Genomic DNA, 9,773 nt, shown 5'->3' with positions numbered 1-9,773 from the left:
TATTTTAGTCTGAAAGAGAAACAGCTGCCAGAGAAATCTTAGGATATGACCTGTTTCAAGAACCTCTCCAAGAATTTGTTTGTGCATGAAGTGAGAACTAAAAACCGCCTTATCTTCTACTGTAAATATTTGGAAATGTTGTTAATACATTAGAGTAGTGGGATAATTATTAAATGTTTTGGTATTTAGTGTCACATTATGATGAAAATCACTTGATAACAAATTAAAGCACTTTTATTGTAATTGCTGTGGTTCTAGAGGATACACATGGTTATGCAGCATTAATTTTAAAGACTTACATGAATTTTTAAGCTTAGCAGATACAAACCATTGGAGAATAGCCAGTATTCTTGAATGTGCAATATACACTCTAAGGAGTCTTTAACTAAATCTTTTGGACCTTGATTGGAAGCAATTAACATTTCTTCTAAACTTTCAATAATTCATACTTCTTTTTTTCCCAGTTACAGCTGCAGATTTGTTTAAAGAAAGTTCAAATGTTCTGTAGATGCACATGGCAGGGGGACACATGAAAATGATATACATGCTCCAGAAGGTTGTAACATCTGATAGTTAATAATCTACATGAATAACCAAGCAATTACAGGTGAACTGACTACTAGGAGCACTAGTAATTGCCACTGAACCCAGGGAAAGTCTGGTTCTAGGAAAATCCTCTTTCATGTTATTGCATCTGTCCATTAAGAGCAACAATTGGTCCTGTGGAGGAAGGGGATCTTCAGGTAGCTGGTGTATATCTGAGGAACTTTTTTTGAGGGGTAGTGGGGTGGGGAAGTTGTTCAGTGATTCTCCAGATAAATTGGCTTGCTGCATTCACAAGTTGTCCCCTAGGACTTCAGTGGCCTATTTCCCAGGCATGGCTCAAGTCAGTCTCATACGAAATGGCTTTTATTGGCTAGTTTAGTCTCTAATGACTCTAAGACCTCAAACTGATCAATTTGAATGCTCATGATGAGGCAGGAATGGACAAGAAAGAGCGTGTATTACTTTAAAATGACATTGGACTCTAGCCCTGCATGGACCCAGGGCTCTATGTTGATAGCCCTGGGCCTGTGGTTCATGTGAAGAACTGATGCATCAAGCTCAGCTCACACACGTGGATCTGTTGAGCTGTGGCAGTCGCCTATCTCCAAGACACTTTTAATCTGAGGCCTAGACCTTTCTCCCTGTTGCCTAAGGAAGGGAAATACAGCTTGGTGACTCAGAAACTGGAAAAAGCATTTTAAAGGTCTTGCCTGTGTTGGGCTCAGCCCTCAGCACATTTAGATTCATGCTTGCTCTGTGGTAGGGAGCACTAAAACAACCTGTGCTCCTCAGGGCATCTGCTTACCCTTCCTGTGGCTACTGGAAGCCTTTAAACATAGTTTGTGGACTCAGTTTATACCCATGACACAGGGTGACTGGCCATGGGAGAGATGACTGGAGCCACTGCAAGTACTAATCAGGTAGTGCTGGCTCAGCTGGAGTGGCCAGCGGGTGGGGAAGACCTGTGAAAGAATCATGCATTGAGTGTTTGTCAGGGACTCTGCACTGGGGTGTCTGGAGCAGCAAAGTGCTCTGGTGCAGGGAAATTCTCTGGGGGATGTGTTGGCCAGACCAGGGGGCTCCTGGGGGAGGTGATAGCAGGATACTCAGAGTGTTGAGGGTACATCATGAGTGAAAAGTGCAGCAAGTTAAAAGATGCTCTGGGAATCCAAAGTTTGGGGAGAAAACACAGCAAAGGGGCAAAAGAGGGGGAAGAAAATTCTTTGGGAACTGTTGTCTAGGTTTAGCTTTGGTATTAAACCAAAGTCTCCTGTTTCCTCAGAGAGGTACCCTGAGGCAAGGCCCTAAAATAGACTTGGGCATGTTCCAGGCTCTCTATGGTGTGGTGAGTACATATCACACTATTCCCCTTCAGAAAACTTACTGTTAAAACAAAGCCAGAAGTCTATTATATTTCTGTATTCCCTGAAAACCAAAGTTTGTATTTCAGGAACAAACTCTTGGAGTTATAATCGAACAGCAACATCAATCTCCTCTGCTAGATGTGGGTAATTGATTGTACTAAGTAATTCTTTGTGGTCAGTTTTAAGGAAAACATGTGGCCCAGTGTTCAGTGGGTAGAACTGCTTTCTCTTACACTAGCTGAACATCTCACGTAGCTTCTCATCTTGGCTGCTTTTTTAAAGCAAACCTCTAATTTGTGATCTCACATCCAAATTTTGATTACGAATGCTTTGCCTACAAGGTTATCAGAAATCACGTTTCAGTAAATAAGTGTTGTAAACACTGTGACTTCTGTAGTTTTGTTAGTTCATTGCAGAAATAGAGCTGAAAGATGCTGACAAACGCATCCGCAGATGCTTTGCTGTTGTTCCTGAGTATCTAGTGCTGGTTAACATGGGATGAGCAAAGAGCAGAATCATTGCCCATTTCTGTTGTGATATGTAGCTTAGTTGTGCAGTCATGTACTTAAACTACGTTCAGTTTTGTTTTCTTTAAAGAGGCTTTAATAATGCAAGGCACCTTTAGAAAATATATAATTGTGTGCAATTTGCTGCTTAAGAGTACATGGCGCTTCCCATTTGAACTACTGCTACCTTCTGAAAGCCGGAGCGAGGAACGTGTATTCTTTGAATTTGAAAGTGTTTTTCTCCTATGTGCAGAGTGACAGAATGCATAAAGCTGATGTTTGGGACATGCATATGGAAAGTGAGATTGTGATGAAGCCTATTTTGAAGTCAGTTTATTACAGCTCTTCTATATATGGCTACTACCTCCTGTTGTAGAATAGCCTCTTCAGCTTCCTCAGGAGCTGTTTCTCTGCAAACAGATCCTCCCCTTGTTCTCCTTTGGTTCTGCCAGTGTGAATCTGGGCTTTTGCTTTTACTTGGTTTCTTCGAAAAAAGCTCTTTCATATGATGATCTCATAATAATAATCAAGGAGGTGTAAAAAGTACTGAATCAATCTGGTTTTACCTTTAAATTCTATTAGTGTTCAACCTTTCCTTTCTTTTAAAGATTAAAACCCTGAGCAGTGCAATGCAGATCACACAGTTTCACCTCATCTTATATACAGCCTGCCATGCTGGTTCTGAATTTTGCTTGCTCCTGAAGTTCCCAACTGTCTGTGAAAAGAAGTATACTTGATGCTGAAAGCTGCAAAGGCCTTCTGCATCTTCTAGACATGCTGTATGCCATTCTTCTGAAGGTCTAAAATGTGCTTCTATCACCTTGACTTTTTCCTTGGATGCTGGGTTATTTTCATGCATTGTACAAGACCTGTAATTTAACCCAGGAAGTCAGGCTATTAGAGGAAGCACAGCCTGTCTATTAAGTGGTGTATTTTTTGCTGTGGGCTTGTGTTGGGTTCAAGGCAGTGATTTTAATCTTCAGGAAATCAAATGGCCCAGGCATCCTAATCTGTAAGATTTTCCATCTCTTCCCTTATGCTCTAAACCACAGAGAGCCACCATCTGTTCCAGCTCTGAGTCTCATGAAGGAGAAATATACCGTGTCCAGAAGATTCCTATGCAGGGGTACACAACCTGGGACAACCATTTTAAAGAGACAATATTCTTCAATACTCCAACATAGTGCCACTTTAAATATGCCTGTAGTGCAGATACTCAGTGGGAGAAGATGCTGTATTCAAAGAAGCTTATTTGTCAAAGTAGACATTTTGACTTTCAAATGTCATTTTTTCCTTTCTGTAAAATAGGAATGATGATGGGTTTTGATCTTTCAGTACCCTCTAGGTCAGATCTAATCTAAGAAAAAGCTTGAGGACAAGGGTGGTTGTTTTTTTTCCCAGCACACACAGTTTAGGAGACCACAGAATTAGACTCCAGGGGTGAGGGCAGGGTTTTGAGATGGCTACTTTTCCTGGGGGTTGGCATGCACAAATTTCAAGCTTCTTTGCTCAAGAATTCCAGATGCAAATCAAACAGCATCTCCTGCCTGGCTTCAGCCTCACATGTTGCTCCAAGTGGAGACAATTGCTCTTGTACTAATGGGTGGCTGCAGCCAATTTGTGTGACTTTCTGATGAGGAGGAGAAACGGCAGTGACTGAGATGTTTGGGGTTTTGTTATGCTGCTTTCTCCTCAAGTCTAGATTTTCTTAGCTAATTTACCACATCAAGGTGCAAAGCTTCTGCCTTGCAATTTTTCAGTTTTTAAGACCACTAAAAACATTCCGGTCAACAAATGTCAAGTTTCCAGTAAAAGCTTGGTACCCTCCTGAAGTGGCAACTCTTCTGGTAAAAAACCACAAACCCGTTTGGCCTGGCCAGTTGCTTTCATCTCTTTAGTTCAGCTGAGTAAATGGTTCCTATGGTTCACCCCCTTGCCCTGCTTATTTACTACACAGGAGTAAGAGCCAAGATAGGGAGGTTAAAGAAAAGGAAGAAACCAGGGGTTTAAAAAAAAAAATTATTTATTTTTCCCTTCATTTGAGGACACGACCCTTTCACATAAATGTTTTTTACTTTCCCAAATTCTAGTCCCATTGTGGAATGTATGGAGACAGCAAATAAATGATACTTAAAATTACACAATTACATTTTCAGTAAATATGAAATTATCTTATTAGTGTTGTAATAAAAATACTACCCACTCCCAGGAGAAAAGGCAAACCAACACTGGCTCAAATACTGACAAAAAACAATAGTAAACAGTGTGAGCAATTAATGCTTTTGGTATCTGCTGAGACAGTAAAACCTTCTATTGGCTACATAGAAAGTGTCTAGTTCCTTTTGGGTTTTGACATTGCAAATTCTTGCAGCAATTCAAGTTTCAGCATCAAAGGTGACAAAACAGACTTATCCACCAAAAGAGAGAGGAGGGCCACTACAGACTGGATTCAGATCTATGTTAACTCCTTTTGAGGAGAAGGTAATGAGGATGGGGAAAAGGTGTTTCTGGGGATGGCTGGGAGGGAGGAATGGTCAAGGGCATGGAAGAGTTGCTACCTTACACTTTCTCTGGGTGAACAGACTCTTGAAACTCCTCACCTGGGATGGAACAGAGAATACTGGAAAATACTTGGTTTCATTCAAGTCTCTTGTGAATGGTGATGGTAGGTGAGCAGTAGGACAAGAAGCAGAGCAGCCACCCTGGGTTTCTGTATCTAGGAGGGAATCTGACTTGTCATTTGATAGCAAAGCTCCTCACCAGAAGTGCTCCTTCCTTTGGTCTTCTGTGGAGTTATGCTACCCCTTATCTGTGCCTGAGACAAGAAGGGGCAGGCTTTTATTATGGGTGAGTTATCTGTTGTCCACGGACTTCCAGCTGAAGGTCTGTCTCTAAGGCTTCTGTACAGTAAAATCTTCTCCCTGGACGAACACTGGGAACAGGGACTGGGTCACACTTGGGCTGTCCACTTGGATTGTGTCATGTCTGTTTACCTACAGCAACAAAACTAAACCTAGAGAAAGGAACAGTTTTCATGGATATGTGAACAAGTAGGAAAATGCTAGTTTTATGCATCCTGTTGACTTGGAGGGAACACTAGCTAGTTAAAAAAAGCTCAAATGTAGAGCATTTATGTAGAACAAAAAGATCTATGTACAGTAATGTAAAAGCAGCAAGAATGCAATTTTAATATAAGCTATTGCCAGTATGATGTGAAATTAACTTTTTTGTTGCTATATGAGGTGCCAAAGAATCCAAGGTCTCAGCCAGAGAACAGCCTGTTTAGTTGGCATTAGAACAGCAAAGGAAAAGAGTAATAAGTGGTTTAAGATGCTCTATAGGCTGGTCCTCAGCATTTCTCACTTATGTGGACCAACATGTTTACTCTTAAATTTCTGAATAATTATAATCATATTATAGAGTTACATTCCATATCTTTCAGAAGCAATAGTAAGCTATGAAAGGGAACATGTGTGTCTGTACACTGCTGTTAGTATCAGAGTACTACAGCTTATCATGCTATGAGTTTACACTACCAGCAGGGCTGAAAGACAGGGATGTAACTGTTAGCACTGTAAAGGCACAGGTTCAAGGCCCAGCAGCTAGGACTGCCAGTCCCCAAGGAGATGAGGTGCTTGGTTAACACGGAACAAAAACTTGTGTTAAATGGAAAATGAAGTAGTAAGAACTTACAGGGCTTTGAATGTGGTGCTATGCAGAGGTGAAGAAGATTGGAGACTGTGAATAAACCAGCAACTCTTTTGCATGAAGCAAGAACTTTGCTCAGTCTCTCCTTTATGTTCTTCCTCTGCTCTCTCTTCCCTTGGTTGTGGCTTGAAAGAAGAACCAGTGTTTTCTCTTTCCTGAGCCCATTGAAAACAACGTGGTGTGTTAGTAGTCCTGGGATGAGGTAATGGTGGAGTCAGAAGTTTTCTCTGGGCTCAGGTGCTGAAGACTTTGTGCAAGCAAAACCAGATGACACTAAGAGGAGTGAGCCTCTTCAGAGAAGAGTCCTGGTGGACTTGCATGCATCTTAAATGTGTGCCTGGTAATGAATGTGCTGCAGAGGAGACTTGAACATCTGGTCACTTCATTCTAGTATTTCTTAATTTATAAGGATATGAAAATTTGAACATGATATTTGAGATAAAGTTACCAACCTGATAAGACTGTCGTTCCCCATGAGTGAGCATTGTTCTTGTGAATATGGGATGGAACTATTACTGTATCAGCTGTGCCTGTAGCTCATTAGCAATGTACATTTCTGAGCTGAAAGTCTACTTCACTTATGAATTTAAACTTGGTGTGTGAGTGTCCCAAACTCTCTACTTCAGCCTCTCTCATAAAATTGCAGAAGTTCTACATATTCAGGAAAGACTGTTCTCCAAAAATATTCTGTATGTGCAGTCTGATGAGCAGCTGACTTCTTATTTTAAGAGTCAAAACCTATGGCAGATGAACTGTTGCATGCCTGGTATGTGAATGTGCTTTTGGGAGCATTATTTTTCTGGGAGAGAAGAGTTGGAAAAGTGGCAGGCTATCTCTGGGACGGTCAGTACCAATTTGCAGCTCAGATGGGAGAACCTTTCCAAGTCCTGGCAGAACCTAAAACCAAATTTTGCTGATGCCAGAATAAATGCCTGGGTTTAAAGACTTTTTTCATTTTCCCTTTTTCCATGGGAAGAGAATGACTCTATTAATGAACACTAGCAGTACAAACTCCTGGTGGTCCTGACCAAGGGAACAACATCCATCAAATATCTACTTCTATTTTATTTCTGTCTTCAAAAGCAGACTTAAATGTTTGGTACTCCTGCTTTTGTTTAAAACTCTACCTCCGTGTCCATCTGCCAGCTGAAATGTAGCCTATAGCTTCTATAAGGTGAAGTTTTTGTGTGATGCCAGCATCCTAACTGTGGACAAAGGCATTTGTCTGTGGGATGCTGGCAGAGTCCTAGGGAGATGCCTTATTTTCAGACAGCTGAAGGTGCCTGAGGTACTTGCCCTGTTGCAAACTAGAGGTCTCAAGGTAGCACTGAAATGACTCACTGATCAGTCTCTGTCCCCTCTGTGCTGGTGGCCAATTATGGGGGATGGCAGCAAGGCCTGAGACAAGATCTTTGGTGTCCTATTCTTCCTTGTTCATTTTCTTCCAGAAGACATGATCCCAAGGTGTCTTGTTAGTTATAAAAGATGAGAGGCCAAAGTGAGATAGATGCTTGCTGTTGAAGGAAGCCCTTTAAGGCAAAGGGTGCATGGCACGTGGCCTTGGCTCAAAAGAATCTCTTTTGGTCGCTCTGGGCCAGCTTTCCATTGTGGTCTTGGCCAGCTCTCCAGCACGGCAATCACCCCTTGGCACCTGGCAGCAGGGCCAAAGGCAGCACACCATGCTGGTACCCCTAGTACTGCAAGGTGTGCTCCCTTGAAGCAATTCACAAGTGCCTTGAAGGGAGGAAAAAAAGAATGCACAAAGGATGAAAAAGTTAACCACATGACTGTGAGAGCAGCAAGCCTGGTCTGACTCCTTAAGCTGTTGCTTTCACGTTATATTTTTTTCTGTGGAGCACGGAGAAGAAGAGCTAAGGTTTATGGTGGTAGTTTGGAGTCCAGATGGGTGCCATCATCCTGGAAGACACAGCCAGGATTTTGGCCCATATTTCTACCATTTTTATCTCAAAGAACACAGTGTTTGCGGTTGTGTTGGGGTTTTTTTAAATTTGTTTTTCCCCTTCGTTTTCTTTTTCCTGGAGACTAAAGTGTTGTTCATTAATGCTTACCAAGACTGAGTGTTCTTGGTGAAAAATCTTTTGCTAAGTGTCACATTATATAATCACGCTTTTTCTTTTTCCTCTTTCTTTAAGTTACCACTTAGTGCCAATGCTTGCTTAAGTGCTGTGTGGCATGGGGAGGAGCCTTTTGGTTTGAAGAACATTTTCAGGGCAGAAAAGCTTGTTCTTTCTCCATCCTTGCCCCATAACAAAATTACAGCAAACTAGAAAAGAGAATTTTGTTAATCAGAATAGTCAATTGGGGAATCATTAGCTCTGATTTTAAACACTATTTGTAATTTGCTTTAGGGTCTGTAGCCTAATTCTTTCCTTTGAGTTAATTAAAATATGTTTGAATGTGACAGACATTTCCAAATCTTCCCACAGTCCAGGAGGAAGGGTAGGTTTTTTGTCATCTTCCATCAAGTATAGAGGCTCTGAGCACAGAAGAATTTCACTACAATGCTGCAAGGTTGTTTACCTTAGCTCCTTCACAAAAGATAATCCAACAAATTACATTAATTATAAACCAATATGTTCTGTTCAATTCCCACATGAGCCAAACCTGGGTATGAGCATCTGCTCTTATTTTCTGAGCTGGGTTTTGAGGACAAGGCTCACAACAATGCTCAATCCATAATTAACAGAAAAATTAAAGATGCAACATCCCTTGCATCCTGCTTTTTGAAGCAGCATGTTTAAAAATATACATGCACTGTCCTGGCAGTTTTTATTCAACATAAAAAAACAATACTCTATTGTTACCCTGGTGTGTTTTTGTTTGTTTAAAATATTTACATTTATGTTAGGCTTAAAATAAACATGTAAATACTTTCCATAAGAAAAAAAAGATTCATAATTCCCTCTTGTGCTACATTTTTTCTTTTCAATTGTTTCTCTCCCTCCCCCCAAAGATGACCTCTTTTCATAAAATGTGGTTTATTCTGCATTAAGCATATTGTTTTCTTTATGAAAAAAGGACTGGTTGGGCTTCTTCTTATTTTATTTTTTTAAGTGGCATATTTTTTCAGTTTCATTTCATAACAGGAAACAAAAGAGAACGTGATTGTTTGACCTGGTTACCAAAGAAATATTTGGCTAATAAAAATCCCATTAGCATGATGCCAAGTCCTGCTAGTTGTTTATGGTGAGCATGCCTGTACAATTATACACCATTTGCATGTCGAAGGAGTGCAGGAAAGAGCTCTTTTGTGGTTTAGGCACTAGACTGGCACTTGAGATAAGAGATCGGTTCCCAGCTGCGCAGCAGACTGACTTTGAGCAGACAGCAAATTTCCGTGGCTTACTTTTGCAGAAGGGATTAATAACATGTCTTTTTTCCCATCTTCCATCTTGTTTCTGTAGAAACCATACTCTGGAAGGCTGCTTGCCCTGGCGTGCAGCACTCGGCCTGTTCTGGGCGCCCTCCTTGTCCAAGGGGGATTGGCTGTGTGGCCTTTACCTCATCCTCTTGCAGGAGCAGGACTAAATTCATAATTCCATAGGATTTATTAGCTGGTGCTTAATAAAGCTCATGCAGTACAAATGGAATAAAAGGCAGTTTGGCTGCTACCATCCATTCCAATATC

This window comes from Aphelocoma coerulescens, chromosome 7 (assembly GCF_041296385.1).
Source record: "Aphelocoma coerulescens isolate FSJ_1873_10779 chromosome 7, UR_Acoe_1.0, whole genome shotgun sequence".
In the NCBI taxonomy this organism is placed as follows: Eukaryota; Metazoa; Chordata; class Aves; order Passeriformes; family Corvidae; genus Aphelocoma; species Aphelocoma coerulescens.
Note: the sequence above shows the minus strand (reverse complement) of the source record.